The sequence below is a fragment of the Lepidothrix coronata genome, unplaced genomic scaffold (assembly GCF_001604755.1).
Source record: "Lepidothrix coronata isolate B3197 unplaced genomic scaffold, Lepidothrix_coronata-1.0 Scaffold23, whole genome shotgun sequence".
Taxonomy (NCBI): domain Eukaryota; kingdom Metazoa; phylum Chordata; class Aves; order Passeriformes; family Pipridae; genus Lepidothrix; species Lepidothrix coronata.
In genome coordinates this window covers 1867450-1891784 of record NW_016690203.1, presented here as the reverse complement: position 1 = coordinate 1891784, position 24335 = coordinate 1867450, and the positions used below count along the sequence as shown (strand labels likewise).

Sequence of the window (24335 nt, the reverse complement as noted above, 5' to 3'; positions counted from 1 at the left end):
AGTGGCTTTAATTTTTTTTTTTATTTATTTTATTGTGCTGCCTTACTCAGGCATTTGGCAGATTTAACGCTGCAAAGGAAACAAAGAAAAAGAAGTAATTACATTTTTGGAAAACAAACAATAATTACACGATACAATCGGTATAACAGTAAGTGAAACACAGCAGCGGGAGTTAAAAACAATATTCTATCCATGGAGATGGGCTCCGCCGCTGACTCAGCGGTTTTGAATACTCCAAATTATCCTTACATCGGATTTCTGTAGCGCAGTTCAGCTGCAGTCTATTGGCTTTTAAATTAAAACATATCTCGCTGATTAGGCACGAGTAGCGTCTTAAAACAAACAAACAAACAACCAAACACAAAACAAGGAAGCAGGTTCTCGAGGTAAAAATTTTCTGGTGGATCAGGAATACTTCATAAGCCCCGTTTCCCCATCTGTATATCAAGCGGAGGAGCAGCGCTTGGAGGGGCAGCCCCTGCCTCTCGGTTCCCGATGCCCGGGGCGGGGGCGGGAAGAGAGCAGGAGCGACTCCCTCGCATCTGAACTGCTGCAGCACCTGTCACCTGGCGAAGTTGTGACTTCACATGCCCCGCGGCTGTGACTTCACGTTGGGGCGCATTATTCCATCACTGAGCCGTGTTGACATAAACATTCCCTCCCCCCGCGACGTTCTACTCCCCCTCCCCCGTTTGCCCGACTTTCACACGAGTATTTGGTATGATCTCTAAGGCAGCAGAAAAGTTGTGCACGTGTATTTATTTTTTTCTAACTAACATTTTTTTTCTATTATTTTTATTTCCAACTGACTCAGTTTTATTTTAATCGAGAGCCCCTAGGACTAGTTGTAATGATATGAATGGTTAAAGTGGGAAGAGCTCAAGGCTCGAGAATACTCTCTCCTCGGAAGAAAATACCAGACATCCCCGAGAAACAGCCGTGCAGAGCGTAGGTCTTATGTAAACGGAAAGAAATCATAGGCTGTCGGTGTAATGTGAAGCATACGTGAAATCTAGCATTTGTTCAATCAGACCCTCGTTCTGCTTCCCATTAGCTGCCAAATCAAAAAGGGGGGGGGGAAGAAGGAAAAAAAAAAGGAAGAGAGAAGAGAAGAGAAAAAAAAGCCCTGATTGCAGCAAAATTCTGATTCCCACCTCTAAAACTTGTGTATCCCAGTGAAAAGTTTGGAGCTGTGCTGCAGCTCGGTTCTGGTACTGCCCTCAGGACTCCCAAATTCCCAGGCAACGGCCACACAAGCGATGATGACAACAGCAGCAACTACGAGGCTCCTCGCCGCCTGCTCTATTTGAAAGCAAACCCGCCTATTTTTCGTCAGGCAACTGCAGACAGAAGTGGCAACTAAAGCTTTAAACCCTTTGGAAATTCCTTTCTGATTTAAGAGAGCCAGGGGGCTTTCGTCCTCTCCCTGCCGTTAGTTGCGAGGAAGGGCAACAAAAGAGGTAAAATGCCTTCTCCAACTAACTGGCTCAGCGTTTCATATGCATCAAAGGGAAAGCAAGAGCTAATCCGAAAATGACCACTTTAATGTACACGAACCCATGGCTACAGCAGTTGAACCGAGGGGGATTTTGAACTCTCCACCACAACAAAACCCTACACTTAATGTCATAATAACAGATATTAAACAAAGGGGAATGAAAGGATCTCACGCTGGGTTTTCTGCATTCTTGAGTCTAATTAAAAATATACAGAAAAAAGACATAGTTTGGGTCAAAATGGCATGAGAGCCGCCTTGTGCCAGTGAAGAGGCTGCAATTATCAGCTTAGAGGCCAGACCCTAGAGATCTTATTCTCTCTTCAGCTCCACGGGAGCAGAAAGCCAGTGCAGGGGTGAGGGGACAGATGCACCCGACCAGGGCTGGGAGGGCTTGGAGAAGAGGGCTGAGGGATACCTATCCTCTCCTTTCTCCTTTCCCCAGACTGCAAAGTGGAACTAAAACAAATACAGCAGAGCCCAGCAAGACTTTTTTTTTTTTTCTTTTTTTTTTTGAGGCCACTTTGACAGCTCTTCCATTCAAATGGAGCCGGGGTGTTTACTTAGTGTCAGGTTGTATGACTCTGGCTTCTGCCTTTGGGGCCGGTGCCCCCAGCTGAGAGGGGAATCCTGTGGCGAGCAACAAGTGCCCCGCATGACAATACCTTCCTGGGGAGAAAATACCTCTCCTAGAAGGAACCTTCTCCAAAACTATAGGCCAGAAGCTGGAGCCAGACAAATTCAAATGCAAGATAAGGCACAGGCAAGAGATTAACCACTTGAATAAGCTACTAGGAGCACCAGCAGTCCCATTTGTCCCTGTATTTTGGCAGAGATGTGGATGTCCACACTGGTAATGTGACTGAGTCTAATCCGAGTGATTGGGCTCAATATAGAGCACAACATGCAGTATGAGAGAGGTCTGACGAAACCCTTGAAGCTATGACTAATAAATGACTTCAAGACTTTGTGATTTGGTCCCTTATAAATATCCATGGTGCTATTTTGCTGGTATTGGTGTTTGACTGGTGTTTCTTGTATATAGCAGTAGGCAAACTGTCTTTTCCTTTACTCAAATGAAAGCTAACCTCTTTTACTCCTTGTTTATTTTGTTTCCAGAGGAGCCAGACTTTGCCAGGTGTCAGGAAGATGAGTCTTTATTGAAGAGTAACCAGCGTTGCCACTCTCCATAGGCCCTTTACCACCTTTGAAGGAGACTTTCTTGGTGCCTGCAAGAATCTCGGGCTGCACCCAAGGTATTCCCATCCACCAGTATGACAAGCAATGGGCAAGGGTTCCTTCAGCCAACACAGTTGAGATCTATGGATGGTACTCCCACCCCAGAGAACGGACATAATTGTGGTGGAAGTCAAAACAGAGAGAGAGGGGAGCAGTGCTTCTCTCATCCCATGGCAGCCACAGGGAGCAAAGTACACCTGAGCTCAGCATCCCATTTTTCCCTCCTTAGCTGGTCAAATGGACCAATTCAGAGTGACTCAAGGTGTTGGATTCGACGTATAAAGACATAGCACAGAGCAAGCAGCCCTGACTCTTGCTGCCAGCAAGACATGGGTGACCTGATGGATCTTTCTTTCTTAGGCTCTGTCTGTGCTTTGTCCTCAGAGGCTTCAGCTGCCCAGGCCACCCTGCCTTAAAGTTTGTCTCACATAGAGAAGGGTCTTCCCATCTTGCCTGGTGAGACCTTCCTAACCTGAGGGCCTTTGCAAGAGGCCCAGGAAACGTTCCCCATAATTGCAGGGTACTCAGCTCAGGACTGCATGTGCAGTGCAATTATCGTTTACCAACATGGTGACTCCTACTAACCCTGCAGCACAGCTGCCTCGCTGGAGCTAAAGATTAATAGTTGCCCGTAAATCCAAGAGGTCTTCTCCAGGCAACATCAGGAACACTTCTGAGGCTGATTGTATGCTGATTTTTTTGAGGAAAAGCTGTAAAACAGAGGTTTCTACTAACATCACTTCTCAGCCTGTAAAATTGCATAGGGGGGAGAAGAATATTTGGTATTTGAGGGTTAGAGCTGAGGCTTTTCGCCTCCTGTTTTCTTTATGGCTTTTGAGTGACACCTATGAAGTGGTGTTTGAAACATTTATGTGCTGTTTTCAACAAACACCTGGAGAGTGATCCTACTACACTTGCAGGGAGTACTGGCTGGACAGGAGAGGGAGGGATGCTGCAGCTCATTTTCCCACTGGCAGGTGTAGGTTTGCACCACTTATACCCATAGTGGTGTTTGTCTAGTGCACCCCTGGGATCTGAACCACGATATTTGGCTTTGCAGGGGTGCTCTGCACAGACTCCCTGGAATGAACACTGCTCTGCATCCCTTCAGGATGTGCAGGTTCCTGCACTGGGCTGATTGAAGATATGCTATCAGGTCTGGCAAGGTGTCCTGGTTTTGGCCAAGACAGGGTTCATTTTTTGCAGTAACTGTGAGGGGGCATGGCTAAGGCCTGGATGTTACGCTGTGTCACCTCACATCATTGCTGAGGGCAGGGGGAAAGGGACTCCCTCTCTCTTTTGGGGAGAAGTGGGATAATGGCTTCCTTCTGGTCAAGTAAACATGGTGGACTGAGCAGTCTGGTATTGTTTACTGTTGGGGGGGCTTTCTGTGTAAATTCTTTCTTTTCTTACACTTTTTGTTATTAATATGGTTGCTCTTACTGTTTGTTTTCTTATCTCATTGCTGTTTCCAGTAAATTGTTCTTATCTCAACCCATGATCTTTAGCTTTTGTGCCTCCAGTTGGAGGGGAGGGAGGGGAAGCAGAGCATGGTTTTAGCCAGAGCACTAAATTGAAGAATACCATTCCTAAACCACAACATAAGGGAAAAGCTGTACTTCAGACAGCCTGCAAATATCCATGTGTTCTGAGGCAGCCCTGATGCCGGGATGATTTTCTTTGTAGGTAGGTTGCTCAAGAGATTTAGGAATTGAGCAGGAGACTATGAGCATGCCCACAGTGCTCTACCTGGGTTCTAAAGACAGGCTTTGAGTGAAGCTCACAGTCCAAACAACTACTTTTGGAGGAGCTGAGGTGTGTTTCCTTAGTCCCTTTTGTGTGAGGCACAGTGTAGTGGTGTGAGTGCAGTTCTCATCAGGATGAGTACATTAAAAATAGCAACAGACAGATGGATTTGAAAATAAGAGCAATTTAGTGCAACAGCAGCAGCTGAGATTGAGCAGCTATTCCTTGAAAGAGTAACTTAAGTAACTACCCTGTTGTAAACCAGTTGGACTCTCGAGAAAAGAACAACAGGGGAAATTTTACTCTAACAATAAAATTATCATCATCATCATCACCTTAAAGGAAATGGTAAGTGAGAGCTGGAAGGAGCTTGACCATCTTTCCCAGGCTAATAGAATAATCTGGTTAATTTTGCACATATCTGAATAACACTGTGTCTAATTGTCATGCTGGTTGCAGTTCCACTGCCAGTATAATTTTGAAGTATTTTACTGTGTTTTTTGTAAAAAATTGCCCTCATGTGAATCTTGGCTTATGCATTACTCACTGGGAAGTGTAAATTTTCTTAACCAACACTGTAGACTGTAATTAGCCAAGCCATGAGAATAAATGCTGACAACATTTAGGGCCCAAACTTGTCAACTTTTCATTTTTATTAGTGTGAACACTCAAGACCTTCTGCACGGACACATTTTTAGTGGGGCTGCTCATTCACCTCTTGGCCAGTGTGATGGCTTAGCGTGTGTGCTGGGCTGAGGATGTAGGTGATCTACATCTTGGTGGGGAGACTGGGAACCAGATTGGGACCTGGGAGACTTACACTGTTTTCTGTTACTTCTGTCATAGGGAATAGGTAGGAGGAAGTGGGATCATTACACAGTACACAAGTACTATTCTTTTGTTGTCTGTGTGAGGAATATAATAGATTATAACTAATTAGCACAGGCTCCTGTACTAAGATTGTTCTCAACACATAAGGCTGGCTGCTGTGGATTAAGCTGCAAAATATAATTTACAAGATGTTGACACCTGAGATTAATGAAATGTTCTTCACATTTTTCCAGTATAGAGGTTCTGGGATTACATTTACTGGGCTGTGTCTAGTTCTTCTGTACTGAGAGCAATGGGAAACAGCTAGGTGTCTCTCTGCACTTTCAGGTACTTCAGTTCTTTAAAAATCTGATCCCTCTGTGCCTTGTGTCTACGTCCTTATCTTAAGATCAGCCTAACTGACTTGGAAGCAGGTGAAAATTTTACTAAAAATACTTGCTGGCCTGTTTCTAAGAATAAATTAGAAAATAAAGACAAAAAGAGTACTTTAGGTCTGTGCCTTTCAAGTTTACATTTGTCAGGGGAGTATCTAATAAAGCCATATGGAAAACTGGATTCTGCAGATGATTGATGGGACAGTGTGCACCCACTGAGTTCAGCAGGACTTGTCACTTTAGGAAAGCCACTCCTAAGCCTTGGTATTTGGAGATCTGGACAAAGAGGTTGAGCTGCCATGGCACTTGTGTCGTCCCTCACACCCTTACTGATAGATCCTTCTCTTTCTGTTTTATGGATAAAATTAATGAGAAGGAAAAATTCTCAAGGAAAGGCAGCAAAGCCCACAACCATGCACATAAATGATGCCAAGGTTTGAACCCAAAGTGATGGGAAAGTCACATTTTAAGCTGTGCCTGTGTCCTGGATTCACCCTGTTGAGCGTGAAAGTAGTACTGTCACTTCTGATTCCCTCTTCGCTGTTGCCCAGGCAGTGTCCAGGGTGGGAACAGTTGCATGCATCCACTGCTGCATTTCTTCCATGGCTGTGTCACATTTCTCTGTCTGCTCCTCAAAGGAGTCGTTTGCCTCTAACTTGATGGCCTCCCCCAGACCCAGTCTCTGATATTCAACAAGAATCTTGCTGGCAGAATGCAAACTGGCAGCCTTTTCTGTAGGGTCCTCTGAGGGACAGACAGACCTGTGGCTCCCCAACCGTTGCCCTTCGTCCTGCCCCTAAGTGCCTCCTGTGAACTTCCAGGAAAGGACTCTGAACACAGCTGAGCAGTGTGATATGTCTTGGCATTCCTGCCTAGGCCTCTTCAAAATGTGCTTCCCCTTGTTCATAGCAATCAGGCCATTTCTGATGATGGTTCAGCAATGCCTTCCAGGCAAGTGAGGGCATGATCAGTCCTTCTTCTTCAAATTTTGTTCCAAGTGAGTCAGAGAAGTCATCTAGGCAAGGAGAGGCTCTGCAAGTCAGGGGAGAGCAATGGTTTGCAGTGTTCACATGCCTCTCCCAGCTGTGCTTGGAAAGAGAAAATTGCCCCTGGAGCCATTGACCTGGGAGCCTGCTGGGGTGCTGGGGGGTATCCTAGCTTGTGGAGCATAATGTGGCCAAGCTCTGTAATTGCTTCTGTTTCCTTTCCACTATGTCTCCCAGGAAATTAGCTAGATGGACCCACTATCAAGGGGGTCTTGCTACCAGGAAACTTTGCCACTTTTTGGTTTTACCTAAAACTAATTGAGAATGGGTGCTATCTATATCTCTATGTGTTGGTCTAGTGTTATATTTCAGAGTCCCTGGCTCTAGGACTTTGATATCTTGGGTCTAGGAGATTGCTGATGTTAGTCCTTTAGTGAGAGGGGAATTGAAGCACCAAGTTGTTAAAGGAGTTATTCAAGGCCAAACATCCCACCTCACACAGATCTGGAAAGAAATGCAAGCCTCTTGCCTTTCAAATTCTTGCATAAATAATTTTTTTCTGTTTCCCGCTGTAGAGTGGTATAGGGTTTCCAGTGCACTGGAGGAAATAAGCATGGTGTAGACATACAGAATAAAAGGAAGATATGAAAGAGTTTGCACTAGGGTGTGACTTTTCCGGAAACAAACTACAAGCCCCTTGTAATTGGTTTTTCAGATTACTGGGTGCAAAGGAGGATTTGTTCTGTATCCATGAGTAGAAACATGAATTAAATTTGCTTTAACTAAATCCCACTAACATGTCAGTCTTGTGTGCTCGTATTCTTGATATCAGGATGTAGATTATAGATATAAACTCAAGACATGCAGAAGTTAAATATGAGGATGTTGCAAATGCAAAAATGTAAGAATAGAGGTTTCCCATTCAACTTTTAATTCCTGCATGATGTGTGAATTTCTAGTGCCTAAATAGTGGTGGTGGGTTTTTCCTTCACTCTGTTTGCCTTTCCAAGATGCAATTTAAATGAAATTGTAAAATCTCCTGTGTTTTATCCCCAGTTCATCCAGTAGCAAGAGAATGTAAGAACATGCATAGAAAGAGGTGCCACCTGCAAGGCTTGCTAACAGAAGCGTTTAAGCCCTGGTGGTCAGTGCTGCAGGAGGCACGGCTCCAGCCTTGTGTCAGTGCCAGTGCTGCCTCTGCAAGCACCGCAGGCTAGGAGCCTCCTGCACGTCCAAGTGTTGCTCCCTCTGGGAAGAGCTGGTGTGGCATTCAGCAGCCTCAGCCCCACTGTGCAAGCCATGGATCAGGTTGTCTCTGATGGTTTTCTACCTCTCTGTATCTCTCAAAGAGACTCCTTGCAGAGCATGTGAAACCCTCAATTTTTGCAGCCTGGGCTGACTCTTCCTGTCTGCAGCAGCCACCACCATTGTTCCCCAGCCCTGTCTGCTGCCTGAGCTACAGTAAATGCTCTACTAGCACCAGGATAAATTGAAACACCCACACAACCCAGGAGAAAGTCTGTATTTAGCATCTTCTCTGTTGTAGTAGGCAGCTCTGTCTTGCCTCCACTCTGTCCTGCTGACAGGGTGATATCCCCTCGGATCTGGCACAAGAGCCCAGGGCTGGTGCCAAACCTGGCTGTAACTACAAGCCTGGCACCGCAAGTGAGCACAGTGAGGATCAAGAGGAAAAAACCCCTGAGAGTTAACTCCACAACATCATCATAAAAAGTATACATGTACAAGGGGCTAGCAGTGAGTTTGTATGTTCTATGGTGGGAACAAAGCTCTTAGTGAATAATGTACTGTAAATTCTGAGTAAGACATTAAAATGTCAGTAAAACCAGTGCAATAAGATTAACTCTGGCAGCTCCAGCTTGTGACCAAGCTATTTTTAATATTATCAAACCCGTTGTTCCCCTCCCATGTACGGGCATACTGTGTTTTGCTCTTTCGAGTCAGAACACGCTTTCATGAATTTTTTTCTCTTCTGCTTCCTTTTTTTTTTTGATATCTCTATACTCTCCCCTGTCCTCTCATCAGGATGGTAAAATTGAGAGTTTAGAGTTTCAGGGAAATTAAGATGCTTGTATTTTAATTTGCAATAGAGACCCTGATACTATACTTTGAAGGCAGGCTCAGCATTTGATGTAAACCAAGAGAAACTAGGTATGCTTGTACATATGGAACCTACAAATATCACTTGATTATTGATCTGGAGTCTCAGCAATACCTAAGCATACGGAGAGTATAAGAACCATGAGAAAAGGCCATGGGAACAGGAAAAGCCTCTTTAATTCCACTTTCCTGCTTTTCCATCCTCCTCCCCCCATCCCCTCCTTCTGCAGCAGCAAGCTTAGGTGTCTGTGGAACTCATTTACATGGTTTGCTTCCATTGCCTACTCCCTTAATTTATTCCATATGTTTATTGCCCTTTGTGTGCAATACTCCTGCTTGTGTTCCCTATTTGCTTATAATTTCCTAATTTTTTGGGTTCTACCTCCTGTTGTTTTTTTTTTGTTTTTTTTTTTTTTTTTTTTTTTTGTTTGTTTGTTTGTTTTAATCTGCTCTGCTCGCCTATTTGTGATCTCTGTGAAATTTCTGCTTGAAGCAAAGGTAGTAGCATCCATCAGTGCTACTAGGGACCTTGGCAAAGTGAAGCTCTTAAAGTGGTGCCTTGTTTAGAGGTACCATGCTGAAACTGCAGACAGGATGAGATCTACTGGGAGATTCAATCAGTACGAGCCCTGCTTCAGCAGGTCAACACTCTCCTTCTTCTCTGCTAATTTGGGAGCCATGGTTTTCTAGAATGGGCCCATAAGGAGAGGAAATATCACCTCTCAGCACATGGCTTAGTTTAACAAAATGCACAGCAGCTCTGACTTGACAGAAAGACACTTGGAATCTGAGAGTGTAATTTTGAGCCCAAAATTTGTTTTCAAAAGTAATAAATAACATTAAAAAGTATTTTCTTGCTGTTTGCAAGAAAATCATGGTACTTGCCACTGCTGCAGTTCTTTTATGCCCTGATACTCATCAATGAGGTTTTGTTTATGGGCAGGGACTGGGCATCATCTCTGCCAGATCTTGTGGATACCCCTCAAATCAGACACATTGATGGAGACCCTGCAAGCATGATCTTCACAATACTTTCAAATGCTTGAGTGTCTAGATGCCCTAGGGGAGTGTTGCACGAACAGACTTTCAATGAAACTGGCAGCTCTGTGCCCCTGCACAAAATCTGGTGATTCCAAAAGTCTTAGACAGGAGCAGGAGAATGCGGTATGTGATCATGGACACTCTGCAACAGACACAACTTTGAGTGTTTAGCTCATCTATGGCAAGGTAGGAGTTGTCCATGAAGCTTGTGAGAGGGCTGATGGACTGCAGGGTGGGATACACCTCTGTGGCTCTCATATCTGACTTGAGCTGCTGAGCCCTCACAAGTCTGTGATATGTCTCAGCAGCCACAAAGTCCAGCAGGCAAAGAGCTGCTGCTGAGTTTAGTTAGCAAGGCCTGTAACTCATGGCTGGTAAAAGAACATAAATTAATTTTTATTTTTTTTTTTAACTATGGTGAAACAAGCAGTAAGTATGGTGTGTGTGCACACAAGTATAGGACCATATTAGCAAATTACTAGTTAGTTTCTTAGATATAATCCTTGGTTTTCTTCCCAATGATGCAAGAGTACAAGTCTGTGTGTTCTTTTTTTTCATGCTGTCTTCAGTGACTCTTCTTTCCAAAAGGATGGAGGTGATTGCCTCAGTGATGGCTGAATTCTTTATTTAGAAACACCTAAAATTGTCCTTAGCCTTAAACTTGAAAGTCATCTGTTTGACTGTGGGATCAGCCCCATGGATTATGCATGTGCTTGCACACCATCACTTGTCACAGTACTGGGTAACCTCTTCATATATGTCTCATATCTATAACTCTATCTACATCTCTAGCAAGATCTAGATCTATTAAGTATGTAATTTCCAAAGATGCAGTATTATACAGATGTAGATAAGTGGATAGGCACAGACACACATATATAAAACCAAAGCATACAAATATACTTTGGTGGAGAATTCTGGCTGGAAAGTCTTAGAAAAACCTAGATATGCTTAAATACCAAGTATCAGTATCTCCCAAGGCATATTCTGTGAATTGATGTCCACTTCGTTGTTTGTGACTGCTCTGCAAAAGAGATGCCTTTAGCAGTGAAGCAAAATTTCATGGGGCTCAGTTCCCTCTGAGCAGGACTTTGCTGTAGCTATAGTGATTAGTCATGAAGGCCAGGGATCAGTGCACTGCATGCTGGTACTAGGGTACTGGCATTCACTGGTGGCTGCACAACCCAGTTCACCTCTTTTTATCTCATACTCCTGAAGGTATTGGGTGCTAGATTTCTCAAACACAGATGCCCCTGGAATTATTAACAGAAGTAATTATTGTCACACTTGTACCCAAAACAAGATGTTGATTTCTGACATTGTACTTATTCCACCTTCTTGATTCTCTAGAGAAACTGGAGAACTAAGTAGCCTGACCCTTCTTGGCAAAGGTGGGGACAGACCATTGCTGCCCATTTGCTCCCTCTTGATTCCTGAAGCCTCAACCAGCCAGCAGCTTAGAAGCACTGACTAGGGGCGCCCAGCCAGGGAAAAATCATGGGGGTGGATGGAGGGCATCCACAGGGGAAATGAGACTTTGTTCTGGAAGGAGGGAAGAGAGAGACAGCAGGGAAGAGATGCCCAAAGTGCATATGAGCATGTGAGAATCACCACATTGCTGGAGGTCAAAGGAACCAACAGGTAAAATGCTGGTGCTGCAGAAGTCCAAGAAAGTTTGGAGTCAGAGTCCCAATTCCTCACTCTCAATACAACCAAATATTTATATCTAGGTATTTTCTTACTTAGGATGGAAATGTATCCTCTTTCACTATTGCTATGGGGTTTCTATTGAAAACAGTCTCCAAGGAATTACTGTGGCTTTTGGTTCAGGGACTGCATCTATGTAATATTTGTGTTGCCTCTGACTTGAGCTTAAATCCCTGTGAGGAAATGGAAGGCGTTTTGTGTTCAGCTTGATGTCAAGCTTTTTTGCCTCTCAATACCCAATGGTAGCTCCCATCAGGGGTGTCCTTTGTGCCTGAGGACTTGTCCTTTGGGGGGTGTCTTTTGTTAAAAGGGGCCCAAACAGTGCATGCATGTAAAAGCAAATACTGTGGTTGTGTAAGACACAGGGAGAAATGTGCTTTTCTGGGTAGTGGAAAGGCATGAGGTATTTATGCGGAGCACAACTTGCTTTTGTGAAGCCAGTGGGCATTAGCCTGGTTCCAATTCACATAACACCACAAATTTTAGCTGGGCCCCTGCTGCCTACCACTCCTCACAGCTGGTGTTACACATCTGTGTGTCATGTCTCAACACGCGCGCCTCCATTTTTGGGAGCAGAGGCCATCCCCTGAAGTCTGATGCTCTCACTTGTGCCATCCTGCCTGTCTGCTGGGGCAGGGTATGATGCCTGGGCTGCACAGGGGCATGGGACATCATCTGGTGGGACATAGCCTGCTCTAGCCACTGCTCCTGGCTCTGCTCCCCAGATTTTCCACCAAGCACAAGTTTCTACGTGCTAGGGTCACCTACACCTTTTTGCCAGACCAGTTCTCTCTTCCCTCCTCACCCCCCATCGTGGAACAATGAAAACCACCATAACATTTTTTGTCATCCCACAGAGTTTTGCTGATCTACACAGGTGAAAATCTGACCTGCTGTTCAGATACTTGTTGGCAAACCCACACTGATAATTTTCACTTTGTTTCATTTAACACATCAAATTGAGGCTAAGGTTTTCACCCTTCTGTTTTTTTTAGCAGTTACTGATTTTACCATGTTTGCTTTGGCAGTTAAAAAAAAAAAAATCAACAGAAGGATTACATTTCAGTGGCACAACACCCTAATCCTCAGGCAAATGATTTGTCCAAGCTTAATATGAAGTACTTAGGATGTATTGTTTGATGTAAACACTAGTTCTAATAAAATGGTGCCTGAGGTACAGTTCTTCAACTTGTAATACCCTATTTGCGTTGGCCTGTACACATTGGATTTGAAACCATTATGATAAAATATATCCTTCTTTAGCCTGATAAAAAAAAAATTAAAAAAAATCCACAGAAATCCACAGCATAGGGCCTACTTTCCAAGGAAGGACACTGAAAGGAGCAAGGAGCCTCCTGCGGGCACTGCAAGCGACGTCAAACAGAATTATGCCCCATTGTTCATGGGGCACATTTGGGGCAGAAATCAGCTCTCTATGGGCAGTGCATGAGTCTTGGTCTGTTCTGGAGCATCCTAGGGAAAGAGGCTCCCTTACCCCATAGCTCCATACTGATAATCTGGAGTCCCTCTGAAGTTCTTCCTGGCTTTTCCCTGACTCACTCCATCTATTTGAAATTATTTGTGCACAGTAATATAAATATGCTCCAGGTGTGACCACAGGTCTTACTGTAATGCTGGATTTTAAAGAATCTATCAGAAGGACTGGCTGATTAACTAGTGAGGGGCTGAGGGCATGAGGGCAGGAACACAGTGCAGCAGGCATCCCTGTGCAAGTCAAGCCCCATCGAAGAGCAGCCAGCTTAGCACCAGCAGGCAAAAACATTCAGCATGTCAAGACGTTACATCTGTCTTACCACTCCATTAACATACCAGTGACAGAAAGTCACGTCCAGTGACCTCCCCTGCTGCTTGTACTACCTGGATTCCCATGAAAGGTTTTCCCTGAAATATGAGGAAACCCTTGGTTTTGGCAGCGTTATAGCTGCCACCTGAATGTCTTTTGCAAAGGGGTAAATACCAACATTTTGGGTAGGCTTCCTTCCTCTCATCCAGCTATGGCTTGTTCAAAATACTGCTGTCTTTATGCCAGCCTTTAAAGCCCTTTTACTAAGCAGGCTAACAAGGGTAACGATAAACATGGCGAGGATACACCTTTCGGGGAGATTCCCTGTAGCAGAAATGAAGATTGAGAGAAAATTATTAAAGAAAAGAGGGGGTGAGGAAATGCCTAGAGACTTTCCCCTGTACAAGGAGAGAAAAAAAATTTACAGGCATGGATGTTAAGTACCAAGTACACTTATTAACAGCTTGTACAACATGTCGAGTAGCTCCCTATTAAACAGCAAAAGCAGAGAATGCTTTAGTCAGGAGAATATGGAAGTGGCCTTCACATGACTCTGTGGTAGAGATTCCCAAGCTATACAAAGGTCCTTCTGCAAATTCTGGGCTTTCTTCTCCCTTGCTGGAGGACAGCTCTGCTCAGCTGTGGGAGTCTCCCCTGCTTGTGCTCCACTCCTGTCCCTGCTCCCACTGCCTGTGGGTTATCCATAACGAGAGCTAGCCTGGATGTCGAGAGTTGTTTTTGCGCCTCTTGGAGAAACATTTTCCTTCACTGTAATTGTGGTGGGTTGATTGTGGCTGGATGCCAGGTGCCTGCCAAGACAGACTCCCCTCCTCAGCTGGACAGGGGAGAGAAAATACAACTAAAGGCTTGTGGATCAAGATAAGGGCAGGGAGAGATCACTCACCAGTTACTGTCACAGGTAAAACAGACTTGACTTGGGGAAAATTAATTTAATTTATTTTAATTTTTTACCAATCAAATCAGAGTAGGATAATGAGAAAATACAAACACATCTTAAAACATTCATCCTCCCTTCTTTCCAGACTTAACTTCGCTCCCGATTTTCTCTACCTCTCCCCACAGTAGCACAGGAGGATGGGAAGTGGGGGCTGCGGTCATTTCTTCTCATGCCCTCTCTGCCACTCCTTCTTCCTCAGGGGGATGACTTCTTTTACTCTTCCCCTCTTGCTGCGTGGAGTCCCTCCCCCAAACCTTGCCATGGAAACCCAATACAGCAATCTTAAAGCATCCAGCAAGCAGGACCTTTTGACACTGACAGAATAGCTCCTCCCTCTCTGGATCTGCCTTGACCAAGCAAGAAGACACCCAGGGTATCCAAAAGGAGGGTGCTGAGACAAGTCATGGAGGCTGGGAGGGAATAGCGTAATCTGCAGATGTTACAATGCCACTGGGAAGCAATTACACTGGTTCCCAAGTAAGCTTTCCATCTGCAGAGCTGTACATTTAAGGATAGAGATGTTACTCTCACTTTAATAATGATTACTCTGCACCACAGGGCCAACAGACAGCTTTACTGCTTTGGGCTCCCCTTTTCACCTCAACTTTTCTCATGTTTCTAGTATTATGCAGTGAGCAACATGGGACCCACATTTTTGCTCATCAGGGAGTGGGTTGTGCCTTTCAGCCTCTTGGAAAACAAAGCTGAGAGTTATTCAACCTGCCTTGCAGTCACCAGTGGTGACAGACAGGGGGACTTCACTTGGCACAAAGGTTTCAGGTTTGATGGGAGATGAGTGGTACCACACACCTTTGTAACATTTCTGCTTTCCCCAAGAAGATACCTAAGCATTAGTTGTGTATCGAGAAAATGTTCAAGTTTCTTACTCAGTACCTGGAGTTAGCTCGTGGGACAATCTCATGAAAGTTGAGCACAATCAGATATTTCATTGTCCTGGGCTCAGCATCTACTGTCACATGCTGGGTAACTTAGTTGAGACTTTGGATAGAGCACTGTAAGAAATGCCACCCGACGCTTCTAGGTGTCTCTGCACCCCATCACACATTAAAAGAGGCCTGACCTGTCCTACTTGTCCTAACTAAAGTGTGTGGGCTGACACAGTTGAAAAAAAGAAAAGGCAAAAGAGTTAACCTCTTTCCTTGCTTTAGGTTTACTCTTGTGGAAGCTGAACAGATTTCTATCCAGGAGGGGCTGGTGAGATGACAAATGCAAACAGCATCCATTCTTTCTCCCCTCTCTGGAGTTTGGTTTCACAATCAGCCTTCCAATGAAAATAGAAAAGGGTGCGAAAATTCAAGAAGCAACAACAGAGAATGGATTTCTACCCTTTCTTTGGAAGACACCACTCAAGTCACAACTGGTATCTAATGCTGCCGTTGGCTTCCAATTTTGCCTTTTGCAGCTACTCATAAACAAGCCTTTTTAGAGGTGCCTTTTCCAATCATGTGATGTGACCAATTATTTGCTGGTTTTGGGAGTAATCTGGCAGAGTGTTTTGGGAAGGTAACGAGGCATCAGGATTTGCTAAACTGTCATGAGACACCCTATCCCAGCTCCATCAAGGTGACAGGAGCTGTTATTGCTGCTGGTCAAGGCCACCATACTCACAGAGCCTGGGCACTCTGGGAGTGAACCTGGGCAACACCACCAGGCTTAGCTCCAAAACCCTGCCTAGGTGGCATGGGGAACTGCATGCACTGATGGCCATGCAGATGTTGCCACCACTTTTTACTTCAGCCCCATGTGCCCACGGCTGGAGATTGCACTCCTGAGCCTATTGCCAAGCTCGCTGTGACCTGGGGTGCATTGCAATCTCTGTATATCCGCTTAGTCATTTTTAAAACCAGCACAGCAATGCTTAGCCCCAAACCTAGTAGGGAATTACACACGGAGGCTGATCAGATAAAAACTGTGCCTTCCACTCCGGGAGAAGGGGCTGAAATTACACCATGTAATTATAATGTAGTTAACCTGTGACTGCGCTTTATATATTTTTTTCCCTCCAAGCCAATTATTACTAAAAGTGTAAACTCAGTATGACTGAGTTGTTTATCACTGCCCTGAGAGGAAATCATCATCTGGCTTCACACTTCTCAGAAGCCAGGTACACTACTTACCTTATATTTACACTGTCATTAAGATAACATTATTATTAATTCTGCTATTTTTCCGGTGTTAGCGCAATACTGTTGGTATTAATAACACTTAATTCAGCTCCTCAGTTCCTTAGGAGGAATCACAGCCCATGGTTATTATTAAGCTTGCAACTGAGTAATAAGCAGTTTGTCCCAGCAAAATTACGGTCTTTACAGCGAGGTGGCAATAGACCATGGGAGCCTCACCTGCTTGATGAAGCCAGTTGAAAAATATTCCCCTGGGCTCATTGAGCTTTGGATCTGTCTCCCTGCAACTGAAAAGAGCCAGAAGGGAGCACAGGATCTACAGCCTTGCTAAAACGCAGGTTTCAGTAGCCCCAGATGGGGTTGCTGGTGTCACTTGTGATTGTGGCCAACACGCCTCAGCAACGGTGAATCTCAGAAAGGGGCTGACAACAAGGATAGGAGACTTTGCTATCGCTAACTTATGCAATAAAGGGTAGGAAAGGGGACGGCAAAGAGTACTGTGAGGGCTAGTGGTGGCTCCTGAAAGGCCACCTCTCGCATCAGCCCATAGATGTGATGGGCTGATGTGTGTGCTCCTGTCACATGCAGTGCCTGTGCATGTTCACATGAAGCAGCAGACACTGTAGTGGAAAACTAGGGTTGGGCACTGGGAATGAAAGTAGGGTTTGATCCTTCAAAATATTTCTCATGGATTATCCTTTGAATCTGCTCTTTGACAGATTATCTTATCTGCAGAAGTGTAAACTGTACTCTGGTCCTGCAGGAGTTTCTGTGGAGTACTTTTCTCCTGGATGATTTAAAAAAGTGACAGCAGATTACTGTGGATGTTCTAAGTTCCCAAGCAAGGATACCAGCATGACTTCAATTGGGACACACTGGGAGGTATGGCTGTACATTCACAAATCTTACATTGTAACTTATCCCCCAGGTGACCTGAGAAAAGCAGCCTTCACCCCACTCCCCTTTTCCTTGAACTCCTTAGTCTGCTGCCAGCTAAGTAATCTACATGACAGAAGTTTATGAAAACATTATTTTTTGCTAATTCATATTTTTTCAGCCCTTCTAAACATAACAATTCTCCCCCAAACAACTCCACTTGAAATCTGCAAAAATCAGAGATACCCTTTCCTCTATGCCATCAGATATGAAAACACATTTTTTTCTTCCATGCTGTTAAAAACCTATCTATTTTGCTCTCAGTAGCTACATGCTTGCTGGTGCTTCCTTGTACAGAAATAAGCTTTGTCTTCACAGCCATTTTCACTCCAAAATGCCCAGGCTGAGCACAGGATTCTGCGCAGGGTTTATTAACAAAATGCCCCTCTCCCACCAGTGTGCTGACTCCTTGCAAACCCAGCAGTGGGCAGAATGTGATCAAGGAAGATGCATTGATAGATGCATCTTACCAGAAAGCTTCCACATAATTAACAACATTTGCAGCCTTAAATTGGAGCGCACTTTAGACGAAGCGTATGTTTATTGCTTTCTGCTCTTCACGTGAATTCAGCTGATCCTAACTGGGCTGACTTTCAGTATTACAATGTCACCAGTGATGAAAAATAAAATCGAGTAGGTTTTTTTGTTGCATAAGAATTGGGGATGGGAATTTTTTTTTTTTTAATGTGTATGGAGAAAGAACATTCTGTGTCATGCAGTTATCAGCCGAATCGCCCCATTTCTTTGTTCATGGCACAGCTTTTGTGTGCGTAAACCTCTGGCAGCACAGGAAATAGAGGTCAAATCACTGTCCTCTGACTCAGGTTGCAAGCTGCGACTTCCACAGGTAGCCGCCTTGCAGCCAAAAAATGTTACTTATGTGAGTAGTTCGCCTTCATGCTGTGGGCGGGGAAAGCACCAGCAACCTGGCCTACTGCAAATGTCACCAGCCAGCCTTGTCACTACTGGGGTTGGAGAGATCCAGCAGCTGGCTCAGCCTCTGCTAGTATCCACTGGTTACGCTGAGCTCATTAAGAAAATATTGATCGCGCAGAAGTTTATGCAATGTTTGATCCAGCTCGCCTCCTTTGAAGCCGCACAGATCTCGAACAGATTGCTGGAGCAGGAGAGGGGAGCATGCGCCTGCACATGAGCGAGCGAGAGAGAGGGAAATCAAACGCTCTGAAATGAGAAATCTTGCCAAAAAATCTCTGGGCCGGGTTTGGGCTGAGAATGCGAGCATCAGATAAAAATAACAAGTCACACGGCAGAGGACAGAGCGCAGGGCTCGTCTCTCGCCCGGGGCCGCGCATGCCCCCTGAGCAGCGCCGAGGCGAGGGGAGCCCGGCAGCCTCCGCCAGCAGAAGGCTGGAGTAAAGAAGGGCTGTGTTTGATGTATGAGCTTTGGCTTGCCATTGTGAGTCACCCCAGAACTAGCTGTAGGCAAAACAAAAATCTTTTGTGATTAATTAGAAAAATCGGACAATTATGAATTGACTGCACACAGCCAGCGCACGGTAATATAAATAGTAATGAAGCCGGCTGGATCTGATGAACACGCGGTGTTTATGTGCAGTCGCGGAAAAAAAAGGATCCGATTTAGGTGGTGTCAGTTTAAATAACGTAATTTCTGCTCTCTGACTCTTTGTTCGGTCTTTACCCAGTATTAGATCTGAAACTTTAAAACTGAGTTTTAGTTGACTTATCTAAATGTCTGGTTGTTCTTTTGATGTCTGCCCAAAACATATGCTTCTCTTCAATGACCATCTAAAATTATTATGTTACAATGAATGAATAAGTCTAGCAGTGCTGTAAGTGGTGTGCAGCTATTGTTGCTCCTTTGTGTTTGTCAGTAGCCCTTGCACAGGGTCTGACAGGCTCCATCCACGCACAGGGATAGGAAGAGTATTTGAATTCCCCAGGTTCTTGGTAGTTTTCAGAGAGGGAAGGGGGTAAGAAAAAAGGTCTGTAGGCGCGTGTCTGCAGCACAACGGATAATTACATTCATAATGCTCTACATCATTTAGCTGCCACCTAATTAAAAAAATATATCGGCGATGAGATGACGTCAGTGCTAGAATTTGCCGCCGATGTCGGGGACACGGAACACGTAACTGACAGGAGCGAGAGCGGTGGGTGTGATTAGGAGCGTCCTGCCCGCTGCTCTCCTTCGGCCCTGCGAAAACCAATTCTTACCTGCCTGTAGGTGGATGAGCAGGTTGCTGTGCCGTCACACGTCGTGACAATCACGACAGAGGGTTTAAATCGCAGCCCGTGCCCGCTTCTCCCTCTCCGAGGGAGGCGCCCGTCGTCCTCCCGACCCCGGCGGGGCTTTGTTCCCCGACGGGCGATTACACCGGTCCCTCAGGAGGCTGCTGCCTGCGCCCGCCGCCCTCCCGCCCGAACCCGCTTTGTTCTCCGGGGCCGCCGGCGGGGGCCGTGAGCGCCGCCGCCCGCCCTCGGGAAGGAGCCTGTCCCGGTCGCGACATGCTCTCGACCCCCGCCGCCACCCCCCGGCACGGCCCACCCGCCGGCTCGGGAGCCCCCGCAGGGAGCGACCTGCCTAAGGAGGGGTGTTGGCAGGAGCTTTTTAACCCCTCTCTAAAGGGAGAAATGAGGGGAAGGAAGGGAGCACCCAGACGGGGTAGTTCCTAACACGATTCGGAGCAGCAGCACCCGCACCCGCACCCGCCCCCCGTTTGCGACCTTCACACCTGAAATGTTTTGGCCGTTTCACTTCCCGGGAAAAAAAATTAATCGGAGTATTTCACATATCCAGGCTAAAAGCATGTCTTGTGGTTTTTATATTACTTCTTTTTAAGTGCGCGGGAGTACCAGCGGGCGTGTTTCTGGACAGGGCTCCTGGAGGAGGAATGCTCCACTCTTCTAACTCAAGAAGTGGTGATGTACACGTGGCCTTTAATTAGCCCTGTAATCTTGCAACAAAAAAAAATACAACACTGTAAGGTGGAGGTGTGTCTCTGTTCTAGTTTGCTGCACTTTTATAGCCTTTGAGACAAAGAGCAGAGGTATGGTGGGGCAGGTGTGAGGGGCAAGGTGATAATAAACATTTCTTTACAATTGCTATCGATCTTTCAGTAGGTACTGTTGACAGAAGATGAAGATAACATCATGCACAACAGAGTGAATGGCTCATGATGGTATTAAGCGTTCTCAGTCTTCCTTGTGGCTTTTTTTACACTTTGGACACTGCCTGCATTAATGGAGCACTGATTAAAAGCTTTGAGTACACCTGCAAACTGCTGCAGATAAAGCACGAGCACTGTGAGCCTTATGTGAAGTATCCCACATACCTGCAGAATTATGCAGGATGACACTGGGCTATAATTTTTGACGATGCTTTAGCTCTAATGTTAAATTTAATGAAACTGTGCAGTGGCCCACATCATTAGTGAAATGCTCTAGTCTCACAAGGCCTTAATCATGCACTTTTGAACATTTATAGAAGCACAGCCTAAAACTTTCACTGAAGGATCACCCTGCTGTCAAACTCCTTTTGAATTCCACGTAGAAATGTAGGGTAACAAGGACAGCAATATTAACCATATTACCCTTTCTCACATCTCTACCAACTCATCTAGCCTAAAAGAAAAGCTGTGTCTTTATCCTGCAAATGCTCCATGCACAAAATTTTCATTGCAGTCGATGATATCTGACTTAGGAATTGATTTTCTCATTATTGTTCCCATGTCAATTATTTCCCGAGTCTGAGTCTATCTGCATTGCAACGAGGAGTCTGACCTCAGTGCAAGTATTGCATGTTAGTTTTTAATCTAGTGAGCTGGAGTGTCCCTGACTGGTAAGGCGTGGCATCAGTAAGGGCATCAACCTTCCAACCACATGCCCTGCACCTGTTGGGGTTTTCATCTCTCTTTGCATATTGAATTCTGATCACAGCATGGGCAGCACACACACAGTTCATGTGTCAGGTTTCTGGTGTGCTCCCCACGTAGATGTCTCAAAAAACATTCCTCCCTGTGATGCTTTGTGGCCGCTTTTCCTGCAGAACTCTGGGCTAATTGTGTCCCTGTCTGCTCATCCTTCCCTGAACAACTCAGTTCTTCAGAAATCTCAGGGCAGATAAGTCAAAATGATTTACAGGGCACTTGGTATTTTTTGGGTGCAGCTGTGTAGACCTAATTTCAGTCTGTGTCTCTCATTTCCATGACATGGCCAGTACTAAGAGCACTGTCCCCAGTCCATGCCTGGGGTGTGCTTGCCCAGCAGTGAACCAGATCCAATTGCATGCCATTACATTTCCTTATTAGGATCCTTTTTCTAAAAAAAAGCCCTATATTTTGCTTTTCATTATATCATATGTCATATTATAAGGAAGTCCTTTAAAATAATAATAATAATAATTGAGAGCTAAATTCTTTGGTTGCTGATCACTACTGCTGTTATCTAGGAATGATGCAAGTACTTTTTCAGGCCTTGAAACATTACACTGCCACTTCTGCCACCTGAGTTGATGTTTTTTACCAGGCTTTTGAGGATGTTACTCTTTATAGCTTTGAGAGAGAGGAGTTCTGCTAAGCTTGTGCTTAGGGAACCTGGGCTAGGGACAGGAGGACTATGTCCTTCCACAGGGCAGAGGTCAGTGGGTCAGTGTCTGTTAGTTTCAGTGACTGCTATTAAACCATACCTCTAAAAGAGGAAAAAAGAAATTGAAAGCAAACATGACAAAATAGCAACAACTTCTTCCTACTACACTCAAAACACATACTCAGATGAATGCACATATTGTGCATGTGGGGATGGAGTGGAAGACCAGAAACAACTTGATGCTGAAAGGCTTGAGTTAGCAACCACATCCTGAGCACCTCTGGGACTCTCCTGTCATGTGTTCCATTCCTCATTTCCAGCATCTGTTCAGCAGCACCTGGCATCTGTGTTGCTTTCACATTTTGTTTTTTTTGTCATGAGTAGCGGGGTGAGCATGTGCCGCTTTCTGCCAGCACCAAGAACCATGCCAACTGAATTTGGATGTCCTCAAGGTACAGCCGGCAGCTCCAGTCCTCCTGCAGGCCTTCCTGTAATACAGGCTTCTCATATTTGACTTTGGCACAGACACAATAGTTGTAAGTATGTCAGGTTCCCAAATACTTACTTGCTGAAATCTCTCCTATTTAGATAGTAGCTATTTGGCAACTTTGGATGCTGCTCTTGTCCTGGCATAACCTTCTCCTGTAACTATACCTCAGGATTAATTGTATTTGCTCAAGAAGTTGGCAGGATTGTGGTTTGCCTTCTGCCTACTTGCCCCAAACTGGTGAGCCTAATAAAGTACTGTGAGGTGTGTTATGATATTGTAACGATGACAAATACCAACCTTTTTACTCAACCAAGACTTATTGTTATCAGGTTCTTTACTGATTGACATTGTATGGTGTAGACCTGGCATGGTGTTTCGTGTATTTCAAAGATAATTTGGTCAGATGAACTGCTTATAATCTATGCTAGTTGTTTCTAATTTACGTGGAAATGCATGTGGAGCAAGCTATAATTGGTTAATCCAATAGCATCTGCTGTGCAACACCTTGTCAAAACACTCAGAACTGAGCCACAAGAAGACAGCAAGTAAGAGGCAGCTTACTCAGTGACCTTTGTAGTTTAGCTCACATAGGTATCCATCAGTCAGGTACCAAAAAGTTTCAGGAATATCTTGTTGTTTCACCGATTCTGTTGAATGTTGCTCCTGCTATTTTTAACAGAATCACTCACTCGGTTATCTTATCTCTGGTGGGTGCACTTACATCTACAAAGGAACATCTCCAGTTCTGTTTTTGTGCCTCAGTTCAACATTGAAGGCTATGACTAAGGTTTCTGACTGTTTCAGGATGATATGTTATGCAGTGTCTTTATCTTCTGTTAACCAAGGAAAGATGCTTATCTCTGGGTACCTGGACCATGTATGTTGGCTGCTCATCTGGAGGCACACTTTCAAAATCCAGTCAGGTTGGGTCAAGTTCTGAGTCTGCCCCAGCACAGATGCAAGTTGACTTTGGTTCAAATAGGACATGAGGAAATGCAGGGCTAACATTTGCTTCATATTAGACTTTTGAAATTCCTTGCTCCTTTTATATTGAGACTGAGCTCATTTTGCAATTTTCTGGACAGATTTGTGCAATTTGGCCAGAATAAGATAAATTGTATTCTTAATATGATTTCTGATTTCCAGTGGTTTATGGACGCACTCATTTTCACCGTGGTTTATTTCTACACATATTCATGATTACAAGAGTTTCATCAGCAAGGTCATTTTTTTCATTTTCAGTTGGAGTGAAGTCCTATTGTGCCATGCTGACAAACAGCCTTAAAAATCAGGTGAGGTTGTATCACATTCTTTGTTACTCTCCAGCTGTTTCATTAGGGGTGTTTCTGAGATTTTTGCTTAATTCCCAGAAGCTTTTCACTTGCCAGGCATCCTAGTGGCACTTGGATTATCCCAAAGACACTCTGAATAGAGCACTTAACTGAAGCCAATTAGAGGATGAATTTGCTTAGGTATGTTAACCTGCCTGTGAATGTATAGGAGACTGCCTTGTTTTGGTATCTTTCCATTACATAATCTACAATCCTGCCAACCAAATTGCTTTTCCATTTAATACCTGTTTTATAAGTTAATGGCCTAATTTAGCTTTTCCTCTTATGTTTTCAATTCCACACTCATGCTTGTTCCTTTTTCTACACCTTGTGACTATTTTTGACCTCAATTCAAAGGATCATTCAAAACTGTGTCAGCTCATCTGAAACCTCCAAGACCTGAAACATCATGTTTCTATACTTAGTCTGAAAATCCTTTACGTTGGCTGTATAGATAGTTTGCTATATAGATTAGAACAGTAGGGATCTAGTCTCTAGGTGTTATTCCAGTTCAAATAATCATAATTACCACTTTCCCCATCTCTAAAAGGAAACCACTTGTCCACATA

The 24335-nt window shown here is 44.6% G+C and overlaps 1 long non-coding RNA gene across 3 annotated transcripts; it reads left to right on the top strand.

The window, feature by feature from the left end:
* Nucleotides 1-667: 667 nt before the first annotated feature.
* Nucleotides 668-17319, top strand: LOC108494198. Of its 3 annotated transcripts, XR_001873767.1 has the most exons (5): nucleotides 668-718; nucleotides 815-948; nucleotides 1177-1460; nucleotides 2615-2751; nucleotides 3795-3890. It is a non-coding gene; the product is annotated as an uncharacterized LOC108494198 (long non-coding RNA). The 3 variants fall into 3 exon arrangements; XR_001873768.1 differs by lacking the exons at nucleotides 1177-1460; nucleotides 3795-3890 and adding an exon at nucleotides 17207-17319; XR_001873766.1 differs by lacking the exon at nucleotides 1177-1460.
* Nucleotides 17320-24335: the final 7016 nt, after the last annotated feature.